Source organism: Lonchura striata, chromosome Z (genome assembly GCF_050655825.1).
Source record: "Lonchura striata isolate lonStrDom1 chromosome Z, ASM5065582v1, whole genome shotgun sequence".
Taxonomy (NCBI): Eukaryota; Metazoa; Chordata; class Aves; order Passeriformes; family Estrildidae; genus Lonchura; species Lonchura striata.
This window is the reverse complement of record NC_140740.1, coordinates 19,176,608-19,204,181: the sequence shown is the minus strand read 5'-3', so window position 1 is coordinate 19,204,181 and position 27,574 is coordinate 19,176,608. Positions and strand designations below refer to the sequence as shown.

Genomic DNA, 27,574 nt, shown 5'->3' with positions numbered 1-27,574 from the left:
AAATAAATAGAGACAATATTTTAAGGGACATTATGTATTCCACTTTAAATAGGGGATAAAATAAATCTTTGAAGTATTTTGGTAATGCAGGCTTTGCTAAACACATGCCCTTTCAAGGCTGAGTTAAAGCAATGTTATTTACAAAGTTTGAATATGATGAGAAGCAGAATAAAATTAAAAAATGTTATCTAGGTGACTCAATTTGAGCACTCAGCTGGTCTCCTTCAGACATTTACAGAGGGCTCAGATAAATGGACAGAATGCTTAAAACTGGGCTATCCATAATGAAAGTGCTGTGCTGTAAGTACTAAACACCCAAAGACAACACAAGTACTGAAGTCTGAATAGCAGCTCTGCATTGAAAAGCTAGGATCGTAAACCAGCAGGGAACCAGAGCAGCAGTTCATATGACTTACTAAGCACCCCAGCTGGCATAGGTTTTTCTGTGAGTGAATTGATTTTAAATTGAAAGGAAAGGAATGTAGAGGTAAATATCTATTTAACTTTTTCATTTCCACTGTTTTGAATTTAGTTTTTATCTTCTATAGCTTATATTCTAATTCAGAGTAATAATATTTTCTTTCCCAAATAAAAAGTTTATATATATATATATATATATATATATATATATATATATATATATATATATATATATATATATATATATATATATATATATGTCTTGGTTTGGAACAATACATATATAAAATGCCTCAAAAGCAAGCATGCATAAAATTTATGCATAATTGTAGATGGAGTACATGTTGAAGTGTCATAATTCTTCCAGGATGGAACACACTACAAAGTAGTACATTGTTATGATGGTTTACATAGAAGCATCAAGACTCATGGACTTTTATCTGTGAGTTCAAAAAAAAGCTAAACATCTTTACTTGACCATTGACACAGAATGTAAAATATTGGTAAAAATTATTTTAGAATTGTAAATATGTAATTAATTTTTTGACCACTTCCTGAGAAATACTACATGTTACCTAAAGAGCATTCAAGGCTGCCATTTTGAGTAGTGGTGAGAAGGACAGTACTTGCATGACACTACCACATCAGAGACCTGACAAAATATAACTGGACTTTTTCTCATGAAAACAAAATGGTTGGTTTTTACAATGGTCCTTCCCATAATAAGACACTGAAAAATCTATTTCTTAAAATGGACCTGATAGGAAGCAAAACTGCAGGCATGGATCACCCAAAGTATTGATAAAATACAGGTCTTTCACATCTAGCCTGATATTTCTAATTTAGCCTGAAGTTATCTGCTGCTACCACCTAATAACTGTTTAGTAAGCATAGAAAATGAGCTTGATGTTCTTAGTCTGGACCAGTGGATGACAAACTGATATGCAAAATTTAATAATTTAATTGTAAGTTGATTTCAAAATCATGTATTCTGTTCACTAAAAAAAAAAAAAAACAAACTTGTCTCGTCAAGAAATTTTTCCTAAAGAGCAACTTTAATTTTATGCCAGAAGAGGAAAGAAATTTCAGCACTAAATAGCAAAAATCTTCACTTCTTGTAGTGCTCTTACTCCAATTATCCTCATTTTGTGATCAACTGTCTTGGACTTGTGTCGGTGTGGTCCTCTCATTTAACCTCATAATCCACTTTCATTATTATTCACTTGAGTACAAACACAAGTCCCAGGGAAAGGTGATCTTGACATTCCCCAGTAAAATTTACCCCATAAAGCACAACTTTGAATCATGTTACAACTAGTCCTGAATTTAGTCCCTAAGCTTAGGTTAAAATAACTGATTTTTTACAATTACAGCACAAACAAAAAATAAAAACTCTGTGAAGAAAAAAATAAAAAAGGAAAGATATTCAAAATGTATCTATTATAAGTCAAGACAACAAAATATTTTGTTCTACTCAAGAAGAAAGATTGACACCTTCTAAATTTTATGTTGTAACAAGGACTGTCTTTGGCCAGTTACAACATTAGGGCCCACTTGCCCCTGTGGGGCTCTCTGACAGCACTTGTTTATCCTGTCTAACATCCAGGTACCCTGATGTTTAGGAATAATATCTCTTCACTTTACCCTTAAGAAGAAAAGACCTCAGGCTTTTCTATTTTATGCCTCTATTGAAGCAATGCAAAAGTTGGCAATTGGATCTAAATTTTCTTCTTTTTTTTTTTTTTTTTTTTTTTTTTTTTTATGTAATTGGGTAATGTCAGTTGTCCTTCAGATTCTTTCCTTTGTATGGAAGCAGAGAAAAGGAAAATCTTCAATTTTCTTTTGTAGGGTTTTTACAATTCTACCATTTGAATTCAATTAATGGATAATCATTTTTCACTAAGGATACCTGACTATATGCTTCCATTTTCTGGAACACTTTTCTGGTTCTTGCTGCACAGACCATTTCAAGGTTTATCTTCAGACTATTCTAAATACTTGGAAGTACCAAAAGAGAAAAAACTTTGTACTTTGTTAACAAACATAAGTCCAAAAATTCCTGTCTGATGATACTCCATTTTAATAGAAGAACATAGAAAACTTCCTACTTGGTAGAAGTGTGCATCTCACATCTCTGTTGTAAAGTTTTAACTGACTAAACTAGCAAACTAATTTAAAATAAATAAATAAACAGAAAGAAAAAAAAAAATAAAAACACAAAAATACCCCAAAGAAACCCCAAACATAAACTCACCTCAACATAATTAATGTTCTATCCAAGTAACAGAGATAATTGTGGATCTTCCCGTCCAACTGGAACATGAGCATGACACCATCAGTTTAACAGAGGTATGTTATCATTATTTTCAGTCAAGATGCTAGATATAGTAAAAGATATTCAACACATGCCCTTTTTTTTGCAAGAAGCAAATATTGAAAAATTTAGCTGTAGTGCTCCCACAGCAAAACTGGCCTTCTCTTTCAGTGATGCCTCTAAAAATATTTATATAATCAGGAAGTATTTTTGGAAGTATGTTCAGAATCTGTGTTTTTCCTTATCTACTTATTCTCATTAAAAGAATAAAATTATAGTTATTCATCATAGTAATTTTATTAGATGCTTATCTCACTTAGGTTATTAAAATACAAAAGCTCCTGAAGTGTCATTTCATACCAACCAACTAAACCAAATCTGTATTAAGAAGTTTCATTTTTTTCATATGTGGTATAGAGTGCTGCATATTCCCTGGGTTCACCTGTCTTTATCTGTACACTTTTTCTGGAGCCTGTTTGTAAGCTGGTACTCAGAGAATTTATCCTTTTATCAGGGCCATGTTCCCAGGTTGTATTGATCCTATAAGGTCTGATATCATCTGTGAGATACATGGACAGTTTTCCACTCCAGTAGTGGTGGATAAAAAAGGGAATTCTACACATTTTGACAGTCATTGCATTCTCTAGTCGAAAAGGAAATCTGTATCGATTCTGAAATAGCTTGCATGCACTGATGTCCACTGGTCCAAAGTCTGCCTTGTCTTTATTGCTTTGCCTTGTCTGTTCTTTGACTCTACTTAGATTAAAAAAATGGGAGTAACCTAACAAATGTTCCAAAGCATTAAGAGAATACAACAGCATGTGCTTTAAGAAGTAGGGGATGACATGTAATACAACTATCAACAGGATTTTTTCCACAAAGGTATTTGGGAGCCTAGCTCCCCTTGATTACTTTTATGCATCTAGGCTTCTGCATCTGTCTCTTAGGAAGATGATTTTCTAAACAGGAAATAAGTCTTAGAGGTGTAAGACTATGACCACTCAGTCTAAATGTCCCAGAAACAGGTGTTCCAAGGATTGACAAGATGTTTCTCCTGCTCTCCAGGAGAAAAAATTCTCTTCTCAGCAGAAGTAAATTAAAGCTTCTTGTATCTCTGGAAGGTCTAATTCTGTTCTGAAGTTTATTAGACAGTAAGTCTTGAAGAAAGAGAGGGTAAATGATTTGGCCCAGGTGATGATTGTGCCTACAGCAATCTGGAAATTTACTTGAAACAATAAATATATCTTGATAGCCAAATATCTTAACTACTCAGAGCAAAGAAGTGGCAAGAAGCCTATATACATCCAGAGAATTTTTCAGACATTCCTCCCAGACAGTACCTCAGTAGATCTACCATTTTTCTAAATCTTAAAGTGCTATGTTCCGAATTTCTTCCATACACCTTCTTATCAGCTTGCAGAGTGGCAGGATATATTCTCATTCCAGTGCTGAAGCAGTCAATTCTTGGAGCTGATAATATCCTTCCGGTAAGCCAGAAAGAGAAGACAAAAGTTACTCAGGACAAAGCAAGCCAGAGGTGTACTGTTGGCTCCACAAAGTGAGATTTCACTCTATTGTTTCCCATACATTTCCCATCACTGCTAGGGAGAGTGTTGGGAAGGATGGATATTCATAAATAATACAGCCAGGATGAGAACGGTCCTCTCTGCTGGCTGGACAATGCCCTTGCCTACGGATGGGTCCAGGGGTCAAGTGGACTGTTCCATCTCACCCCCCAAAATGTATGGTTCACCTCGCACCTGTATCCCTTCCCTGAAACATCAAGTGCTTCTGACCCCATTGGCCCAAGCCTTGTTCCAGCCCACCTTGAAGCCCCCCTGATAAGGGGTCTCTGAGGGGCCAGACGCTCTCTTGGATCTTCTCCCCTCTTAGGACCTCCACCCTCTCCTAGAGCATCCTTGTGTCTCTTCCCTCCCCCATCTCCCCAGGCCTTGCCATGTGCTGCATCTGGCAGCTCGAGGCAGGACCTTTCTCCATCCCTAATAAACCTTATATCCTAAGAGCAACCTTCAGAGATGTCTCGTCTCCATTCACCTAAACTGCCCTGGAGCCCCAGCGCTCACTACAGGAGAGGAACAAAACCCAAACAAAATTGCACCAAACCACATAACTGAACAAATCCTATTGGTTAAGTGTGAGAACCCCAGCCTTGCTTTGGGGCCTCATGTGGTGGTGAAATTCCTCCTCCAACCTGTGCTTCCAAAGAAAAACTCCGCAGGCTTAGCTGTTCGGTCTCAAGGCAGTTATCTAACAGATTATGCTAGTTATCTAACAGATATTGCTAGTTATCTAACAGATTATGTTCTTGGACTGCGGCTATTTGATCAGCAGCCTGGGTAGAGGCACACACACACACTGACATCCTCTCTATCTGCTGTCTTCTTCGTCTCTCTCCCCGCCCAGGGCTGCTGCTATCTTTTATAAGATATATTACATATAACATGTTTACAATTATTCCCCAATACCTACTACCTACGTTGCCAAGTGTTTTTCTACTCTAAACCAATCTGTGAGTGCCAACATCACCAAGAACATGGAGGTAAGGAAGAAGAAGGAGGAAGAACAGGATCAGCCCACTTTCCTCCATCTTAGAACTTCTGACCCCCATGTACAAAGCGAAAACCCCCCTGAACATGTGTTAAAACCCCCCTGTACAGTACTAAAAAAATTTCCCCTCTACTTTGTAACTACTTTTACTATACTATCTAACCTTTTGTGATTGCTTGTTCCACCTCCAAAGTTGGTAATTCATTCCATGGCTCAAACTCAAAATCACAGCTGTTTTTCAGTTGTCTGCCAGGGTCTAGAATGCTTCTGACCAAGGCCTGGAACCTCTAAAAATGTCTGAGAGACATTTTGAGTTCCCACAGTTAAGATACTTTGGCAGAAATCTCTTATGATTGCATGTTTATCATCAGGGTAGCCATGAAAAATGGGTAACACTTCAAGAACATATGAACACACACATCCATTACACACTGGTTAGTAGGATTGAAAATTTTGTGGAACACCGTGAATGGTGTTATGTGGTCCTGAGTACCTTCATCTGAAAGCAAGCAGAGAACAAGAAAGTTTCTTGAGGTTATGGACAACAACTGTGAGTGGATGTGTGCATTCTGTGAGGTGATACACATTGAAAACAGCTCTGTAAAGTACCATATGTTACATATAATTATGAAGTCTGTGTATTTTGTCTTTCAACACAAAATAGTGCTCATAGAAGAGAAATTTACCAGACCCCTGTACCTCCAAGGCTTTATAGGAACATTGCTTCATCTCTTCAGAAAGTGAGCAGGCTCTATAGGAAACACCAGAAGCAACATCACTCTTGGTCACCTTGACCTGAAAATTTCAGGAGAATGAGAAATTTTAAAACATGGAAACAGAAATTATCTCATTTTAGTCCTGAAAACAAGCAAGAAATTCAGACTATAACTTCTATCTCTCCAAAGGTGTTAAATTCATTCAGTCAAAGGGAACAGACAGTCTCCAGCAAAAGGCCATTTAAAATTAAATTAGTTACCTTAGTTATTGGGAAAGATTATCTTATGACCAGAGAGCAAGCCAGGGGATTTCTAGACATCTAATTTAGCTAGCCAAACTTCATGATGTAGTTGGAAGGGAAAGTAATGCAGCAAAATACAAAATTATTTGGCATCCTGTGAATGTAAAGACTTAAACAGGGGAGATGATCTTCTTTTGCCTGCACAGAGCTTTTAGACAGACTATTAATTTTATTTTTTTTTCCATGTGATTATTCATCCAGTTCATATTTCTATTTCTTTGCATATTAATTTCTGATATACCTCTTTCTCCTGCAACACACAATGGTTTCTACTTTTAGTAGGCATTCCATTATTCCAAAATAAACTTTAAAGGGAGAAAGCTCCTGAAAATGGAAGACTGCAGCAACAGTTCTTGTAAAGTGTCATGTCATTATTAAAGGACCAGCAAAAAAAAATAGCCTGTGTTTTAATTAGATTTGAAAGTTCCGAAAGCCCAAAACTAAGTTGCTTGGTTTTGCATTGGAAATCCTGGTCCATTTTTTTCTCTATTTTCCATAAACATCTTATGGGATGTCTGGAGAGTAGCTCTTATAGTTATGACTAATGATCCACATGAACAGACAGAGTGTTTGTGAGAAATTTGGGTAATATAATGAGGCTGCCCATGGGAAAGTCATTTCTCCATGTCTTCCACACAATAGAGGCATCAAAAAATGTTTGCAAATCCTTGCAAATCAAGCAAGATGAGGCATTACCTTTAAAAATAAGCTTAATTTTTGTAGTTGTAGGTGGGTTTATTTTAAAATATAGGATTCTTTCAAGTAAAGGAGCATTTCTATTCTTAATATTTATACATACAGAGATCAGCAAATGGTGATATCAGTGTAGACACTGAAGCAAAGTTGTAAAGTTCAGTTCAAGTTCAGGTCTAAGTTCATGATCTAAGAAAAGTGGTAAGAGTTTTACATAAGTCCTGTTCCCTTTCCTGAAAACCCAGCCTTTATTCCAGATCTTAGATTACAGAAACAGATAAATAAGTTTTTCTAAAATCTATCTACAGATTTCCTCTCTTTGTAGGTGCTTAATTTACTAGTTTTATGCAAATTCTGGAACCTCTGAGTATCATATCTGCCAGTTACAGAAATCTCTTCCTCTTAGCTGTGAAAAAAAAAAAAAAAAAAAAAAAAAACACAAACACAAAGTCAAAATCTGTGAATTAACTACTTCCTATTTTCCTTATTGTTTTTCACTTACATTCCAACACTTTTTCTTTGTTTCTCTCTAAAGATTGGTAGCAGTAACGCCTGCTGGAGTGGTACCGGGAATTTGAGCTCTCCCACAATGATGTTCTGCTAGCACTGAGTGATACAGACCAACATGTCTGTCCCGCTCACTGGCTGCTTCCTGGCCACATCCTCCCTCTCAGGGAGGATCACACCACAGAGCAGCCCTCGTGCCTAGGTGTCAAGACCTGGACACTTGGTCCTATTTCCAGTTGTTATGGACCTTGACAGACCCTGGAGCTGAGAATAAAATCAATGTCTCTCTAGTACAGATGGTGAACAAGCTTAAGTGACTTAATGCTTTGAACACTGGCCAGATCTATTTTAATTACTGAAACCCTGTCATTCCAGGGTCTCTGTCATGAGCTGTTACTTTGCTAAGGTAGTTCTTTTTAGTACATAAACCATGCAGCTAAATATCTGCCAATTTAAAATGCATTATTTAAATAATCTGAAAATCTTCTCTGCTTTAGCTTTTTCGACCTTTCTCAGGAAAACCTGTGCATCATTTGTATGGATTTATGGAGATTTAAATGCCTAAAGTAATGTTTCAGCACTAACAAATGTGGGTAGATGTGACTTAAAAACAAGCTGATCATGCACTGGAACAGAAAAGACTGGAGGATTAAGGCAGTCAGTGAAGATGAAAGTGTAGTCAAATCTGCAGAGAAAAAAAAATAGCTTGAAAGGAGATCCTAAACAAGTAGAACATGCAGGAAATATTTAAAGATTGCCCTTCACTGCTGTGGGTTTTTATAAATAATCAACAGGTACATAACTGCTGTGAACATGTAAGTAGATCAGTTTTAGGTGTGCCTGTCAGGATTTCCTTAAAAGAAATGTCTTATGACTCCTGTTGTCCTAAGACATCATTTAGTGCCCACATGCTTAGAAAAGTTTTTAATGAGTTCAGTAGGGAAGATTTCACAGAGCATGGAAAAAAATCCATGTGGAACGACAGCTTCCTCAGTTGTTTGCAGCTGGTGTGAGCACAGCCCCTCACAAAGCACTTCTGCAATACTTTCTTGTTAAGCATACATGCTTTTTTCCTATTTGAACAATGCCAAAAAGTGATAACTCAGACTCTGAGAATTGTTCTGACAGTCAGCTGTCACTCATTGTCCTTTATTCTGACAACCTCAGGCATTCAGCCATGGATTCATGAGTTTTCCCCTTTCTCTTTATTTTTAAAGGAGGTGGGGGATGGGTAAGTATATCAGAGGATTCAGCCCTGAATAGACTTTTGTTTTGCTCTTTCTTTTGCCTCCTGACTGTGTCAAATGCAGTGTGTCTCTCATGCACTTTCACTCTTTAGAGAGCCTTGACTGGCCTAGCTAGTTAGTATTCAGAAACAAGCCGAAGTGGATAAAATTCTCCTCTCTGGCTTGCTGAGACTGCAAAGAAGTAATTAGACTAAAAGCTCAGCATTTGGGGGAGGGGAAAGGAGGGGAGAAAATAAGACTTTTGCAGCCTATATTGTTGACTGGAACTTATCAATATATTTTACAACTTTGAGAGCCAGAGAAGAGAGAAAATTCAATACATTATTAGGAATATGTGCTAGTTAATACACTTGTACTGTATTTACCTAAAGATTGTTTCATTGTATACCCTACTCTGAACAGTGGGATTTGCCATTTGATGAGAAAGAAGGGGAAAAGGTTAGCTATGGAAATGGAAAATTCATCTTTTCCTCATAAGTAATTGAGATGTTTGAAAGACAGACATACACGGCAGAACACAGATTCCCATTCCCAGTTCAGTCTGTGCTTCTCAGTTTCCTTCACTTCCAAATGCTTTTCCATGACATCCATATCCAATCCTCTTTTCAAAACTGGCATGCCTCTGCCCCTTTTTACCTATGTAGTGTCACCTCTGAGTATTTCATCCCCCAGTTTTCTAGTCAATTACTTTCTGCCACAACCACACCTTCTTAAAAAGTGCCCTCCCTCATCCTACAGGACTGCTGAACCATCCTTCTCCAAAACCCTTTCTGTTGGTTTCTATACCCATGCTTTCTGTAATACTTCCAAAATCTGATGATTTAGGGAGAGAATGCCTGAGTGCTTGAAGGGTGTAAATAATGATTTTAAATATTTAATAATATACTGTGTAAAAGTATTCTGTAACTAAGATATCAGAAGAGAGATCATATCCAAATATACAACCTCATCCCCACATATTGTTAATGTGTATATGTAAGTGTGTACATATAAGTATATGTATTTGTATAGGAATATATTTATGTTTATATTCTATCTAGATATAGCTAGGTAAGTAGATAGATCAATAGATAGATTAATATATATTAACAACCAGAAATAAATTCTATTGCTAGCTTAAGTTCAGTACCCCATCCTTCATATTCCTAGTTAAAAATATTAAATAAAATATTATTACGATGTACAGATGACATCATAGAGACTGAGAGTTAAGTCCTCTCTTGGACAAGAGAAACAGAAATTCTTAAATGCACAGAGAGATTTCTTATATCTAGTAACTGTCAAATCCATGTTTTCTTGGTTTTTACTGGAGTTGTAAATTTTATTTCCTAGTTATATCTTTATAACACCCAAAGTTAGAGGCATGGAAGCATATTTCCCTAGACCAGGTAATTTTCTGCATATTTTTTATAAAATGGCAACTGCTTTGTGTGATAAAAGGTGTTGCCATCACCTGCGAGTATGTCCTGCACAAGTTCTTAGATCTTATAACCATAACAAAGTACTCCAGCAGTTTACCTAAAGTTGTGTAAATTCCTGTCTCTTGGAAAGGCCCCAGTTTTCACTTTCCAGACTATAGGAACATAAAAACTGCTATTAAAGATCTTTGAATTGTAAATAAATAGACTTGCAAGCTTGATGAAGCATACATACATATAAGATCTCTCTTGCTGTTGATTCTGTATGAGAACTGGAATCAAATTAGCAGAAGACTTGTTACTATCCTAGTTGAGCTGAAGAAAATTTGACTGCATTTAGTAAGCTGATAAACACCACCCATATGCTGAAATGAAAAACTCCTTTTGCCTGGATTGTTACTAATGACTCTATATGACATATTACATTTTTACATATGCAATGTTTTTACAATAAGAAATCATGGTAGCCTTGACAGTAGCTGAGACATTCTGAACTGGGTACTAAAAGCAAGAAGACATTGCATAACAACTTTAAAAAGAGAAAAATTATATTTCAAATCAGAATTTAAGATTTTTGGAAAAGGTTCATCCAGGCAAGCCATCTTTCAAGACTATTTAAGCCAGACAGAAATTTTTCTTAAAGAAACTGCCTTGAAGTGTAGGCAGATTCTATTCAGGTGAACACATTCAATGTCTCTTTCTCTAATATTTATAAAAATCCACATTTCATAGAAATCCATCAACACAATAGAAAGATATATTCTCAAGAAGGTGTATTGTTTAAATGTTATCATTATTACCTTTAATTGCTTACAGTATGACAGAATCATAGAATATTCTGAGTTGGAAGGGACACCCACAGCGTCCGTACACTGTCATTTTCTATGTATGCCTTTTGTGTACATAGATGCTTTCCCAATAATATAGGATTAATCATCTATTTACAAGGTAAAGACATAATCTGAAAAATTTATAAAAAGTATTCATATTTATATGCTTTCTATTTAATAATAACTGATTGAGAAAATTGTTCTGTCTTGCTTGATTTCACAGTTTGATTTGCACAGATAAAGTTCCTCACATTTGCAACTGATTTCAATGATATTTTGCAGAGGCCCAGCAGATTTATTTAACCAGTAAGATCTAGGCCTTAATGACCAATCAAAATAAGCAACATCATCACATCACAACAGGCTTATGAAAATTAAAACAGAAGCTAATACTCCAACAATGTCAAATTAAGTTTAAGAACTGTATCTTAAAATGTACTTAGAAATAGAAACAATGGTATGTTTTCCAGATGCAGAAATATATAAACACCAATGGAGGGGAATTCCAGCCATTGGAGTTTCTGTAATTATTGACCTCTCATGATCTCCAGTTCTTAAAAAGAAAACATAAAAAATCCTGTGTCACAAATCAAAAGTGGAAAAAGTATTATTTACTTGTTAGAATGATATCCAAAGCATGGGTCTGTGAAATCCAAACGTAAGGTCTGTGCTACTTATGCCTCTATTTAAACAGCATACATGAATGTCATTTCTATAGTGGCAAACCTTCAAAAATAATGTCTATGAGAAAAATAGATGCAACCTTATCTGTAGTTCACTTTAGAAGCCGAAGTTTTTATTTTGCTTTTATCAGAGGACTTATGGAATCTTCATATTGTACTAAAAGCCAGAAGTTTTCTCTTCATCTCATTAGATATTGACCAGATAGCTTTCACATTATGCAAATATTTGCTAACTTATTGATATTGCTTTAAAGAGAATCTGCATTTCTCTTGGTTCTTAATAATACTATAAAATCCATTCAGTGAAATTGTGGAAGTAACTGTCAAAAGGGTTTTTTCTTACAGGAACATTTTACAGTAGGCGCTAAAGTATTTCAGATATTTCAGAATCAAATAAACTATCCTAAAAATGCACTAGGGAGATGAAGAGGTAACTATAGTTCATTATTTTTTGCAATGAACTGACATAAAAGACTACGTTTTTAAAAAGTCCTTAGTTCTCTTTGCTCACTGAATATCAATAGTCCATTCCAAGGATGTTTTGCCTACTTAGCATAGAATTAATTCTTTGATAAACAATTACTTGATTTTTGGTCAGCTGGAAAACTGTGGCTTGGAAAGCTTTTTTTCTGGTCTGTCATTTATGGTGGTAAACAGTAGTGAGTTTCAGCTGTTCTGTTTTTAAATCCTTTGGGTTTTATGAATGACTCAAAGTTTCACCAGAATTTGATGTTACTGTAATTCCTCCAGAGAGGAACACTAAAGTAATTAGGAAAAATACCTTACTCCCATGACACTTTAATGCTCAAAGTCAAAATGTGTCCCCTCTCCTTGGATGCATTAATATCTAAGCCCTGGTTTGGCAAGGCATACATGCAAGACATACATGATGTTAAGCCCAAATGGTAGTCCTGCTGATTTTGATGGGTTTATACATACACTTAAAATTATTTCTTGCTTAAGTGTCTTGTTGACTGGGGACATAAAATGCTGCTTCAGATAAAATAAAGAGGTAAAATCTGGTCCATTGATACACACAGAAGTCACTCCACAATTTCAAATATTAAATTAATCTAATTTCAAAATCAGATCCTAGAGGCACAAAGGAATTTGGAACTAGCTGAAGAATGGATGGGATTTGAGAATACTGATGCTGTTGTCAACTTCCACTGTACTGGTGTAAGACCATGGCAAGTATAATACCTTGCAGTTGCCTGATAATCTATCAACATGTAATTTTTTTCTCTTCAAAGTGATGTTGCTTATCATGGCAGGGTACAAAATTCTTTCTTTTTTGCATGGTGTATCCATGACATTTTTTGTGATTCAGAAACAGTACTGACACATGCAGGAAATGACAGATAGCAATAGTGTAATAAAAGAGTTAAGTCAAAACCAAAGCACAGACATATTTCTTGTTTGAAAGCACTCACCTTAGCATCTCTCCAGAATTTTATTAGTAAAGTTTAAAAATATTTGGAAATTACTAGTGCCCTCTTGTAGTAGCCTAAAAGAGCTGACTTGTTATCAAGTGTGTTTGAGATGCTTTTATATGGAGCTATATGGTGTTTCATGCCTGTTTGTGAAAGAGGAATTTTCTTAGGCCTTTATCCACAACTGCTGAGAGGTTATTGAATGTCAGGTGTCACGGCTCAAAACAGCCTCACATAGGCTCAAAACAGTGCAGAGTTGGGGGGAGACAAAGAAAAAGAGAAACAGCTAGTGAGTTAAAAAGTAAAGGCTGTAAAAGCTTTTAAGCAGCCCTTCTGTCCTATCTCTGAAGGTCAGCATGTCACTGGACAAGTACATGCTGTATAGTCACTGCCAGTAAGTCTTTCATTAAAAAATTTTAAAAAGCTACTTGTAGAATTATATGCAGATTAAATCATGAGTTTTGATCCTGGGTTGGATTTTAGCATGAATTTTCTTCTGCTGATTAAGTGGCTTTCATGTTCCTCACTTACTTTTAAAGATCAAAAGATATCAAGGTACCTCATTGAGTTAACAGGCTCTGCCCCACAGATCTTACAATGTAATCTTCATGTCTGTGATCTCTAATTCCTGCAGTTTGCCCAGGTATTCCCATCACAAGGGGCAGAGCTGAGTAAGCAGCATATATACTAAGACAAAGGACCATAAATAAAAATTTTGGATATTTTTTCCCTCCTCCTCCGAATAAAATAGGAAATATTCAGCTTTGGTGTTGCTTAGAAGACACAGACATAATACCTTTTTCTTAACATCTTCTACACACTCTAGCATCAAATAATAAAAGATCCCTACTGAATACCCTCACATCACACTCATACCATATATAATGGTCCATTTCAGACTGGGCAGAGTTCAGTTGGGCACTGCAGTTACTGTTAATGAGGGTTGTTATGTGACAATTGAAAACATGTTGTCCATGCACCACCACCACCACAACTGTAGAAGTAGAAAGGGAAATGTCTTTTTGCTGCTGATTAGGACTTATCCTCCCACAATGGAGCTGCAGTAGGACTCAGAGGAATCTTTAGCACTGGTCTGTACCATGATGCATTTTGGACTGTATTGTATGTTTTTTTAATATGTTTTGGTGTATGTAATTAATAATTGTCCTGCAGTACATTGTCCTCTTCCACTAGCTACAGCCTGAATTCATTGATATCATCTCCCTTAAAAGTTTGAAACCCCCAGTGACAGGAATATTAATGTGCCAACACTGTCATATCTATTTCAGCTCATACATATGCAGTTTCTTTGTTTTCAAAGATTTATGTCAGACTTTGCTGAAGTGAGGTATTCTACCATTTTAGATAATAGCATGCCAAAGTGATGTTATCAGGCACATTCAGCACTCATTCAAGCAAATGGGAAGGAGCATCCATTCCTTTGTAGCTTAAACAGAAAGAAACTGTTATTTATCCTTATTTGATGAAGAAATCTTTCAAGGGGAAAGAGTGTACTTTTAGAACAAGATTATGGTCATACTGTGGATTATCTTTTAATTAAGAATGGATGATTTGTGCCCACTCTGCTGTAGCAAATGTCTTGCTGCTAATGAAGTTTAAACAGACTTACTTTATTTAATTACAGCTAATCACTAGGGTAAAATGTGGAATTGTCTTTGATCCACATGTAGATTGGTAATCCTTGTGGCAGATAGCATCTCATATTCCCTCAAATTCTTTTCTGTTTCTCCAGAAGGTCCCAGCTTAACTAAGGGTTAATTGCGATAGCTGGACTGGTGTGATTGATGCATTTTTGCTCAGGGATGCCATCCTACCTTTCCAAGGACTCTCTCCCTCCCTCTCTCTGTCTCTGTCTCTCCCCTTCCCCCCTCCCTGCACTCCCGCCCCTTCTCTCCCCTTCTCTCCCTGTGCAGTCACCTTCAGGCCATGTAATATAGTAGATGCCTGCTTGTTTGACGTGAGGGACCTAAGGGGGCCAAGGTCCTGCTGGAACAGTGAGTGGAAGAACAGACACTGCTGGAGGGAGAGCAGAGGTTAGGAGAGGGCAGCAGAGACCAGTGTAAAGCAGAAGAGGGCACTAGTAAACTGACCTATTTCAGCTCTACACTCTGAGCAGAAAACACCAATTGATGGAATATTGAAAGCCACTTGGTGAGGGAGTAACATCAAACATATTTTATCTTATATTATTGTTTTGTTTCATTTTAATTTTTTACTTAGTTTAAATTTAATTTAGGTTTGTTTGGGGTTTTTTTTAGTTTATTAAGAAACTAATTTTTTTTAGTTTATTAAGAAAAAAAAGTGGTCCTCACTTCAAGGAATGTTACCAAAGCATTTGACTTTCAGCTTTTTGAAACATGTAAAGTACAGACTGTGGAAGTGAAAAGTCACCAAAAGACTGTGGAAATTTGTATTTGCTGTAGAGAACTTGTGGTCTCATTGCCTGGTACTCACAATCCTTCCAAAGGTTTTCTTTACTCCCCCATTCCCAGGAATTTCTGAGGCTGGTGAAAACTGTAATAGCCATTTATACAAATCATGGTCAGTAAATAAAAACAGTTTAAAGGCAAAAGTCTGTACAACTGGTTTCTTATTGTTGGTATTGTTGTATGTACTTTGTAAGAAATGTTATCTTAAATTACTGGCCTTAACTTTTATCTTCTAAACTCATTTTGTCACTTTGTCTTTCCATTTTGTTTTTCTTTATTTCTTTTTTTTTATGGTAAAATAAGTCACCATTGTATGAACAATTTCTGATTTCTTGTTATCTTCTGTTAAAATAGAATGTTATATATTTCATTATTTGAAGGCAGTATGCTTGAGATTTTCTTTTTGTTTGTTCCTTTCTTTCTTTCAAAGAGTAATTTGAAATGGAAATGTTTATCTATCAGTCTGCTCAGAAATATTAACAGTTTTAATTAGCTCACTGAAAAAGTTGTTTGTTTTTATTTTCAGGAACTCTTAACTTACCCACTGGCAATAGAGGCTGAAGACATAGACTATCTCTTTTGTAAAAAAATTAAATAATTAAAAGATAATAGTTTGCAATTAGTTTCCACAATAATCAATTAAACATCTGCAATTTTTTCTCCCCATCAGGATCTGTAGCTGTCCTGAAGTCACATCCTGATAACATCTGCATGTTAGTGATAGCTTGTGTTTTAGCCTTTATGGTCTGCTGATGACAGATTCTTCAAGACCCTCTCAGTCATCAGAACCACTGTTGAAAATTTTGCTTATGACATCCTGAAGGTGGCTTAATTTACATTTGCCATATGTCATAATGCATGAAGATACTCTTAGTTAAACTGTTTAACATCCTGGCCCCTTTTCACTCTTCTGCTTTGGAGTTGGTTTTTTCCCTGCCTTTCACATGAAACTGGTTCTCACTTTTTTCAAAGATTGTGACTGCAAACTACATTTCCAGTGGAAGAATTTATTTTGTTCTGAGTTACTTCAACACCACAGATGAAATTAAAAATAATTTTTAAAGTTTGTAAGGAAGAACAGGATCTTCATTCCTTATTGCATGACAACTACAGCTGCATCCACATGAAAAGGCCAGCTTGTTAAACACCACATAACACTGATTGTACTGAATATTCTAAAGGTCAGGTATTGACAGGCCCTGAGCTGTTTATGTTTCCCAAGTGGCCCCAATTACATCCAACCTAAGTAGTCAATAAACAATGGCATTAACATATGTAGAAAAGGTGTTTATTTTACATTTCCAAGACAATTAGCAGTCTCCTCCTTGTCATCCAAATGTAGAAGCTAGATCATAGGCGCTTTGATGAATGAACACAAGAGAGAGGTTATGGGTCTTAGAGACCTCAGGCCTGTCTCAGAAATTGTAAGTAGACTGTCTGACACAGAAGCACAAAATGGATTTTTCTCTCTGGTTTTGAAAAAATAAAGATAAGGAGAAATATAAGTATATTTTCTAAGGAGAAAAGATAGTCATACAATGTAATGTGTAGCCAGGTCATATATGTAGCCAGGAAGTATTCAAAGGATCTGTGAGGATTCAATTACGTTTTAAATTAAAGTGAATTATTGATGATTTGTATTGCTTACATATTCTCAGTGCTGCTGTAGAAATTAATAATCCTTCTTACTTGTGAGCACTCTTTCTCACTCTGTGAACAAAATTTCTAACTGTATTTGGGCAAGTACAGAGACTTCACAATCCATTGTAGGAAGCATGCAAAGACCATGAAATAAAGGAGGCTTTGGGAGCTCCCTTACAGCACAGTATTAAAAAAGATATTTATCAAAATTAATTGTAAAATATTAACAAATAAGACAAAATATTGAAAATTCATTCCATTTCATTCCCAAACTGTAGGCTTTAGTGCAGGTACATTAGTCTGCTCTCTTACTGCCTTACTTACTCCCTGCTGCTGTATCGCAGCAATTACAGCTGGCTGCTGAAGGAGCAGCTTGAATCTTCTCCAGCCAGCAGCAGGAGAAGGTGGGACTGCAGCCAGAGAGGGACCCTTAAACCAGAAGGATGTGAGTGATGTGAAACTGGTAAGTGTCCCTTATCCCCTCTCCATTAAGCCTCCATGAAAATAGTATTTTCATAACAGTTACTTGCTTCCAAAGGATGAGAAGATAATTCATTGACTATCACTGCTTTGCAGCAGAATGATTTTTACAGGCTCCAGCTGACATCAGTTGGTCGTGGTGTTGCACAGATCAGAAGATATATTTTTTGCTCCAGAAGGTTTTCTGTAAAAATAAACTGTAGGAGAATATAAGTACTAACACATCTTATAGCTAGAGAAATGAGTTCAGACCGACTAACTCTCCTGTTTAATAAAGACTTAACTGTGTGCTTAAATTTCAAGGCACCACTCCAGGGTTTTATATTAAATAACGATTAAAGTGCATTGCTGGATCACAACCAAAATCACAAAACAAGTCTATAACAGTTCCAGCAGTGAGTGAGTCTCTGATTCCCAGTCCAACACTAACTCACAGGAACATCCTTCTTTAATTTAGGTTTTAATCTGATGACTCCTCAATAACAAAGAAACTTTCTAAAGGTTTAGAAATATGCATGGATCAATGACATATCTGAAGCTCTACTGAAACTTTTCTAATTGCATTGTTTTCCAGATTGAGCAGAAAAGCAAACTAGTATTTTTACAATTAATCTTTCCCCCTCTGGAGGGATACAAAAATAAATGAGAAGGACTGTAGATTAACTCAACTTTTAGAAAATCTTGTCATAGGTCTGAATATCTTCTCATTTTGTTCATTTTTCTTTCCAACAGGTGGATAAGCAGGAAAACATGACTTAGAGATGCTTTGTGAACATCAGTTTTTTGAAGTCAATCATAAAGTGCTTCAAGGTAAGAAAGCAATATTTCAACCTTTTTCACTGAGCACAATAAAGACCAATACCCTCCCCTGTACCTCTATCACAACATAGTATTTACTGATTGGTGGTTTCTAATCAAGAATCTCTTTGGTGTGTTAGAAACCTAAACCAAACAACCTAAACCAAACTGGTGTTTGATTTGCCTGTACCATACTCAAGAAAGAGGTTGAAATTATCATGTTTTTTTCTGGTTTGGTTTTTGTTTAGTCCTCCTGGCTTCTGCCAAGGTATAGGCAAAGTCTTTGTTTATAGGGTTCACCTTAAGCACCCTACCTAATTCTGCTCTGTTAAATTACTTCACTTTCATGATATGCATGTTGTCAGTGCATCCTCAGAAATTCATTCTCAGATGTCTCAGGATCACAACAGTCAAAGCAGGCTGGTTTCTCTCGGGCACAAAATCCTAGAGCAGACATGGGTAAGCAGAAAGATAAAGAGGAAAGTAAAATAAACTGGAAAGGAATTATTACCTCCAGTTATTGGTTCATTTTGAATGAATGACAGACTGATTCAAGGCTAGAGAAAAAGGAGAAGGCACAATAGAAAGTGGAATGTTGAAGAAAGGCCAAAGTAGGAAATCCAAGCACTTGGGGTGCTTCTGCATAATAGGTCATTTCAAGTGCTACTTCAAACAGCAAGCTGCTTCAGAGCTAGCATGATGCTACCTCTGAAACAGCTAATGTCCAATGAATCAGTCATTTATTTAGTTTTATTGTAAACTGAGTAATTGTCCCAATTTGGGGATTGATGCCACAAAGAATAATGAAGCTGGTCATTTTAAAAGTTCACAATTTTCATTACCATAATTGCTTTTCAATTTTGTAGCCAGTGATACATATCCCCATGTTATTGTATAAGTGTGCTCTTTCATTGTTGTTTCTAGTGGTCTGGGAACAGATGGCCTTTTGCAGAAGATGTATTATGAACACCGAAAGAAGAAATGAGTCTCCTAAAGAACATTTAGCCTAATCCTGAAGTAATTACAGAAGCAATGTAGGAAAGAACTTTTAGATGGAAATTATTCTATACATTTAGGACATTATCTAATGTGTAAAGCTTGGAATGTGATAAAGAAAAAGGAGCAATATATTACAGATACAGCTTGATATCTCACATTTAAACATAAGTGGCAGCATGAATCAGCAAACAAAATTTATAGGAATTCTCAGTCTGGAAGAGAATGATCTCAAGAGCAGGTCAGGAAAGGATCTCAAGAAGAACAGGAAGGTCCTATGAGTTGAGACAAAGATAAAAACCTTGCATTTGTGCAGAATAATAGGACATGGGAGTTTAACTATTAAGAGATTGCTGTCCACACAAGCCTGATGTGAAGACCTGTATTAAGCACTACACACATTCTTATTGCAAGACTACATATTGACAGAACAAAGGATAATGTTTTTGAACTGAAAGAGGGCAGGTTTAGATCTGAAAATAGAAAGGAATTCTTTACTGTGAGGGTGATGATGCACTGGCACAGGTGACCCAGACAGGTTGTGGCTCCCCCATCCCTAAAACTGTCCAAGGTCAGGCCAGAATGGGGTTTGAGCAACCTGCTCTAGGTTTGGAAGCTGTCCCTGTCCATGACTGACTGGTGGGTTGGAACTTGATGATATTGAAGGTCCTTTCAAACCCAAACCATTCTGTAACTCTATAAGCACACCTTGAACAATAGGAAGAGATTGTTCCATTTATTTTCCATTGAAGTTTTTCCTCCCTTGTCCTGCTTGTGGGATGTTCTTTTGACTTCTAATCTTATATAGAACTATTTATTTCCTTTTCTGTTTGCACAGCATGAAGACTCTCCTTTACCATGAGGTGTTCCAGTGCAAGGCAGTGCTGAAATTCATCTATATTGTTTCTTTGCTATTATCTCATTCCCTCTGCAAGTGTTTCTTGGCCTGCAGTTAGAAGCTGAGTACCTTAGATGTAGAATCTGGTAAACACAACTCCCAGTAGACACAGCTGTGAGGGCTCTAGTAAACTCCAGACCTCAGCAAACTCACTTATACCAAAAGCCTTGTTAAAACCTTTCTGGATTGGGTTGGTGGAGCGTGGGCTTTTTGGCTGTAGCATTCCTGTTGCCTTTTTTTCCAATGGCATTTTTAATTTCTGTGTCACTTTGAGTGTCTCAGCACTTTGTTTTTTTAACCTCAACAAAATAATTTTGGAAAGAGGCATCATACAGGGCCAAAGGTAGTAACTCTAGTTCATGTTTCTGAGCATAACGGTGGAGGGCCATGTGTGCAGCTGCAATTTGGAAAAGTATATAAATGGTGGCAAATTTAGCCATCACACTGCCCATATGGCTGATACAGGAGCACCAGGGTATGAAGGTCATGAGCAAAGGCAGGCTCTGTAATGCCTTTGTTTATAAAACTCCCTGGGCTTACAATACATGACCATACAACTGCTGAGGTGCTGCAGCCCAGGGTGTCAGGAAAATACCAGTTTCATTAGGATTCTTGAACCCTATCATATTACACTTCAGAACTAGTGACCAGTTTATTTAAAACAAAGAAGCTTTGACCTTTCTCCCCTTTCAAAACCAAAAACACATGAAGATAAAGTGACTCATTTCCGGCTTCAAAACAAGTTCTAAGAAATATTTTTTCCCAAATACAATTTGTGCACTTTCTCTTCTTTCCCTCTGCAATCTCTTCACCCCTGCCTGGCTTTTGCATAAATATCTCATATTCTTCTTATCAAGGTCAACATATTTATTACTTATATTCACTGTGTAGTCCTTTTTTGTTTCCAGTTTTCTTTCTTTTTTCTTTCCTTGCTTTCTTTCTTTTTATCTGTGTTGTTTATTACCATGACCCTTGATCCTCTAAGTTTTAAAACAGCTTGGCTTTCAGCAGCTAAATCTGACAAGGTCAGCATTTTTCTGTTTATTCTGAGAATACTATTTACCCTCTGGGATTTTTAAAAGCAGTTCTATAAAACATCACTTGGAAAAAGTTTGTAGCCTTCAACGACTTTCATAAACCTAGTGCTCAGCATAGAGTAACTGTTAATTCTTCTTGTAGTACTCAGAACAATTAAGATTGATTTTCCTCCTCCCTGCAAAACTTGCCCACAGAAATGCATTTTCCAAGAATATTGATAAGTATTTCAGCCTAAACACATAAGCAAACTACTAGCAGTTAGCATAATCTTTTGTATCATTGTCAAATATAATGAAATTAGACATATTGTATGATCAATTAGTTCCTAGGATATCCTTATTTTTACATAACTATAACAGAGCTGTATTTATTCCTTTGGGGTATTTTATTGGAAATAAATGATTGTTGTGTCAGCATTCTGTCAAAATGGCAAACAATCCTGTAATTTTCAGAAAGTCAGAACATGACAGAACTAATTATATAGAAACAATGTTTCCATGAGCTAATACCAGAATCTTTGTAAGTGATGTTGAATTAATATTAACTTAAAACAAGCTAATTTAAACAACCTCAAAAGATTTTCCAGAAAAAGGTAATTGCTCAAACACAAGTGTCCCCAAGACCACATTAAAAATGACACTGCTGTTAGCGCCTGTTGGGAATTGCAGACAATTTTGTAGATTTTCCCTCGTAATTTCCTTTTCCCTTTCCTTTCCCTTTCTTTTCTCTTTCCTCTATTCATTGAAAACCAGTGGGAATGATGCTCTGCAGCATAAGCAGAAAGTGGGGATGCAAAGAATGACAGAAAAACATCTGCAGCAAAACCAGAGGATTTCTATGAGTGAGAGAAAAATTCTGCTACATGAGATTTTGCTTTATAAGCCTTCTGCATGTCATTTACAGAAACAGATCAGAGAAACCTGCTAGCAGCCATCAGGTCACCAGAATGCGAAAGGTTTCTACTAGAAAAAGAGAGGGAGGGATGGACAGACAGACAGAGAGAGACACACATACAAGCTCAGAAAATCTTTCCAAAACCTCTGTCTATAGATAAGGTGCATACTTCAAAATCTCTGGTCTCTGGAGAAAATAGTTTCAGACATACTCTTACCATGAACTCAGGACTATTACCCAACTGAGTACTGCTTAGTTCCTCCACTGAGAATATTCCTCAGGAGACAGGAGGTGTCCTTCACTGCAAGAACACAGTGCTCATCTATCTTTTATTTGTCCCTCTGTGTTTTCAAGAAGGAGGAGAGATTAGTAAAAGTAAACATTTGAAGAAGCTCCCTGAATTTTCCATGCTTGTTCTCAGCCTAAAGGTAAATTATTCTGGAAAGTTTAGTAAGATTCTGTTTCTCTGCTTTTCAACTAGCCAGGCACATAATAAAATGTTTTTCATATTTTAAGATATTTTTCCCAGACTGCTTTATTTCCTGGTTTAGATAATGTCAAAAATGGTGTATTTTAAAAGAGATTGCCTTCTGGAAGGAATGCTTTGTTCAGTTTGAAAAGAGGTGGAGGACAGAGAAAAAAGGAAGCTAACCCCAAGTAAAAATTTCAGAGAATATATTAAGAATATATCATTTTCCTTGCTGAGAGGCTGAATTTCATCTTGCACAGAACTTGCATGTGATTGTGTATGGGTATTTAAAACACGTTGAAAGGAAGGAGAAGATCAGGGTAATGTTTCACAAACACCCTTCTACTGGTGGTTTGTTATGATTTTTTGACAAGTCACTACTGTTCTCTATGTGTTAGAGTGCTCACCTCATTTATCACAGTGCTATGAGGAACCATTAGGTATCTACATAGGATGTTTTCAAAGTCCATTTTTTACCATTATTATGATTCATGGATCAAAGAAAATAGTTATATGCTTACATGGAAATTAATATGAAATCAAAAGCAAAGAACCTTCTATTGCAAAAGCAAAGAACCTCCCCTTGGTAACAAGGGTTAATCCAAAGTCAGGATGAGTTATCAAGGACAATTTGAGTGTCTGAGTCAATGGCTTAGTCTCACATACTTCACATCAGCAAAATCTGGTCTAACTATAATAAGGCTAATTGAAAGTATTCACAGAAATTGTGAAAAAAAAATCTGGTGTAGAAAATATTACAGTGATAAACACGTAAATGTTGCATGCAAGGTAGAGAAATAAAATAAAATTGCTGTAAAAGATTAATTTCATTTTAAGGGAAACAAAGTTTTCTGTATGAAAATGTTACATCTGGAATATTGCAAAAACAAATTTTTAATCATTGTTTCTTCATGGTCATTCTTGAAATGAACACATTGTACTGTTTAAATATTTTATATAAAAACATGGTCGAGACATGTACATGTACCAGTGGAATGAAATCATCAATAACCACTATCTAAAATGAATTACATTCCAAAAGAAGAGGCTAATGCTATATTTTTTTTTTCATGGGACTGATCTCTATCAGATTGATTTATGTAGCAGCCAATCATGTTTCAGCAAACTCTAGCATGCACATGCATCTTTAAGTGATGATAAGCTGTGATTCACAATTTATTTGTACACCAGAAGCCAAAAACTTTTTGAAAATCCAACACCCCAACCTGCAAGAGTAATAGTGTGTTTCCCCAACATAAAAGCATGCAGGAAAGCTAACTTCTCCCATTGTTCCTTAACTTCCATGTCACATGCATGGCCAAATTAACATAATGGGATACAAAAACACATATCCTTAGGGGGGAGGGTTAAAAAATGTATGCTATGTAGCTATTCTATGACAGATGATAAACAAGCTTATTTTTTACTTGCGTGTTTACATTGTTTTCTTTGGTAGAATGTGGGGGGTTTTTTACATTACATTATTTCCTTTGATAGTAGATGTGATAGTAGATGCTTTTGTTGGTAGTGGGAGTGATTGGCAGCTTCAAGCTGTTCTGTTTAATTGCCTTTCCACTTTGCAAAAATCTAAGTTTAGAAGACACTGTTTCACAAATAAATCAAGTGTGTAGATGTGTGTGTGTCTGTGCAAGAGAGACAACTGGGGAAAGAAAGAATTTCTTCAATCAGATGCACTAACCATCTTCTTATGTTTTTTTCCATATTTCTTTTAACTGTGCATTGGTTTGTTTCTATCTTCTTCTCAGTCCCTTTCCAAGTATGGTGTTGGTTTGGATTAGTACTATCTGTGGCATCCAGTTACTTTCAAAGGAAGTAGGGGATATGATGGAATCTCAGGAAAAAGTGAAAAAAAATTGGCTACAGTACACCATTTGTTTTTACATAAAAGAAAACAAAAGGCACACATAGAAGGGAAGAAAAAAAAGTTGTCTGTATTGTGTTCTTTGTTTTTCTTGCTTTTTCCTTTGGACTACTTTTTAGAGGATATTTAGCAGATTTTATTCCATGTCCTAATTAAATTGTTTTTTCTTCCTCTTATTTCAGACCACAGTATATGAATCCTTTAGAAAGTATATTTTTCGTTTTTGTTTTACTGACAAAAGGAAGTAAATTCTGATTTGTGTACTTAAGTAAGAGTTTGGAAGCAAGAAAAACAGTGTCTACATCACATGAGCAACTACTGCCCAAGCCTGTAAAGAGTTGCTGAAAACATGTAATTTGAAAACTTGATGTCTAGTGACATCTTTATATTTCAAATTAGCCAAGATATCTCTGAATTTGCTATTCATTTTATTTCCTGAAATTATAACAGAATGTTCAAAAGGTGTTTATTTCAGTAGTGACACTACTTTCCTTTGATTAGCAAACCTGAACAGTTTTAGGAATTTCATGAGCAGTTTTAGGGGTCTCATGAATAAATAAATGGAAGCATTTCAAAATTGCTGTATAAAAATGTCTTTTTCTTTACACACAAGTACAGATGTTCTGTGCGCTGAGGTGTAATATTAAGATGGAAGCTGAGTTATGTTGGTTCATGTTCTGAATTGTAGTTAAAAACAATTGTATAGAAAAGGTCCAAGACATTTAAGCACTTGAGGATTTCAGAAAATGTTGTTTCTGCCATCTTAAATTGCAGAGGGTATTAATTGAAACTGTTAATTTTTTTCTAGTAATTCCTTTCCCTTTAGTTTTCCTATAAAAATTAGTAAACCAGGATAGAAAATCTCACGACAATATCAATCAGCAAATTGCTTAAATAAGATCCATAATAGACTGTATATTTTCATTTAGAATCTTTTCTTAATTTGGGATTATGTACATGTTTTATGTTCATGTGTGTTTACCATGTGGATACTGAGAATAACACAGTGGAGGGATAGAGTGCGCTCTTTTGTTACAGAGACTTGTGTAGTATATTTCTACTGTATTTGTTTTACCTCATGATGAAAGTGAATTAATAAAGCACAAAGAGGAAAGATGGAATAAAAAAAAAATATGTTAACAAAAATCAGAAACAGAAAAATTATTTCAGGGTAGATACAATATTTTTTATCCTGTGACTGTTGGAGTCCATATTTAATAAATTATATCATATATGGGAAAAAAATAAAGCAGATTCTGATCAATGCAATTGTGCACATATAAAGAATCTAGCTTGTGCCAGTTCAGAAATTTACTCAGAAAAACAATGCACAGCAATGAGTACTCATTTTTTCAAAACACATCAACATGTCTAAATAAATCTGACAGATTTAGGGTATTTCCCTTCTCATCAGCCCTCAACCACCTTCCAGACTCAACAGAAAAATGAGGTGAGGTGAAAGCCAATGACATAACATAACATAGATAGCATGCATAATATATTGCATTAGTGTTCTCTGCATGACATTAGAAAGCTATAGATGTGTATTGGACAAAGAAATAAACAACAAATATGTTTTTCCCCACAGTGAAACAGCAAAGTAAAAATACAAGCTTCTCATACAAATATTATCACTACAGTCATTTCTTGCCATCCAGCTGGACAGCCGAAAATATTTTGATCTATATGACTCCTGTGGCCTTGATCCAAGGCCTATTGAAGCCAATTAAGAATCTCTATCATCTTTAGTGAAGTTGGACCTAGCCCATTAAGAGATTTTGCCCTAAGGGAGTAAATGGAGGATTTTTAAGGGCCACCCTCGCATGTCACTTCAATTTATCACAAGGGAAAAATACTTCCCTTCATTAAAACTGTGTAAGTCCATTTCCTTTTCCAGTAAGTGCCGTATGCTTCAAACTCTTCCTCTTAGCTCTTTACTGATCCTTTATACAAAAGATGACTGCAAATATAGTGTAATATTACTTCTCAAAATAGTTCTTAGGAAGTCTGCATTTCCAGAAATTCACATAATTTTTCCCTGCTGCAATGCTCAAGTGGGTAGTATATGAATGATGACAGGTAAATTAAAAGCTATGCTGTCTGAATGGACTAAAAGACTGGCAAAACCCAGGAAACTATAAGATAAATAGAAGTGACAGTTATAGTCACCTTTCACATAAAAAACTATAAAGTATTTCATGTTGTGTCCTATTTCTCAGCTGGGACATGCTGAAAGAAGCAGGAGTATTAGGGAGCTAAAACAATTCTTCATTTCTTTCATGGATGTACAAGTATAACATGGAGCATGGAGTTTTGCCCAGATTAATTTAGCTTCATGACTTCTGACTTCTTAATTGAACATAGTTCCCCAAGCAGTTGAAACACAACACAAATATGTATAACAAAGTCAATGCCTTTTATTTAAAAAAATAATGCCTCTCTGCAGTTCTGCAAATATGTTTCTATGCACTATCTGAATACATGCAAAAGATAAACAAGTTACAAGTATGAGTTAGTAACAAAAAGAGGTATTTCTTTCTCACCCACAGTCAGACTCTGGTTCTTGCAGTCTGCATTTCTGTTCTGTGTGATGTAGTCCATTCTGGCCTGAGTGGTAACAACCAGGAGTCTACAGTAATCTCTGATCTTTGCACAAGGAATTGGCCAAGGAAGTTGCCAAGTCACTCTCCATGATATTTGAAGATTCATGGCAGCCACAGGAACTCCCATGTGGCTGGGAAAAGGAAATCACCACAACTATCTTTAAAAAGGGAAGGGTAGAAAGAAAGACCCTGGGAACCCCCAACTAGTCAGCCTTACCTCTCTGCCTGGGAATATCCTGGAACCAATCCTCCCAGGAGTTCTGATAAGGCATGTGAAAGACATGTAGGAACTTG

At 36.0% G+C, this 27,574-nt stretch overlaps 2 long non-coding RNA genes across 2 annotated transcripts in view; one reads left to right on the top strand and one right to left on the bottom strand.

Moving 5' to 3' along the window:
• Positions 1-675: 675 nt before the first annotated feature.
• On the bottom strand, positions 676-27,574 carry LOC146763674 (uncharacterized). The gene is made up of 3 exons (XR_014951538.1): positions 22,544-27,574; positions 6,002-6,097; positions 676-4,215 (listed from the first exon to the last, which is right to left on the bottom strand). It is a non-coding gene; the product is annotated as an uncharacterized LOC146763674 (long non-coding RNA).
• The window catches only part of LOC110476492 (uncharacterized), a 74,672-nt gene continuing 58,149 nt past the window's right edge, over positions 11,052-27,574 (top strand). Inside the window, exon 1 of the long non-coding RNA XR_014951537.1 lies at positions 11,052-18,512. This is a non-coding gene — a long non-coding RNA (uncharacterized LOC110476492). The remainder of the gene's footprint in view (positions 18,513-27,574) is intronic.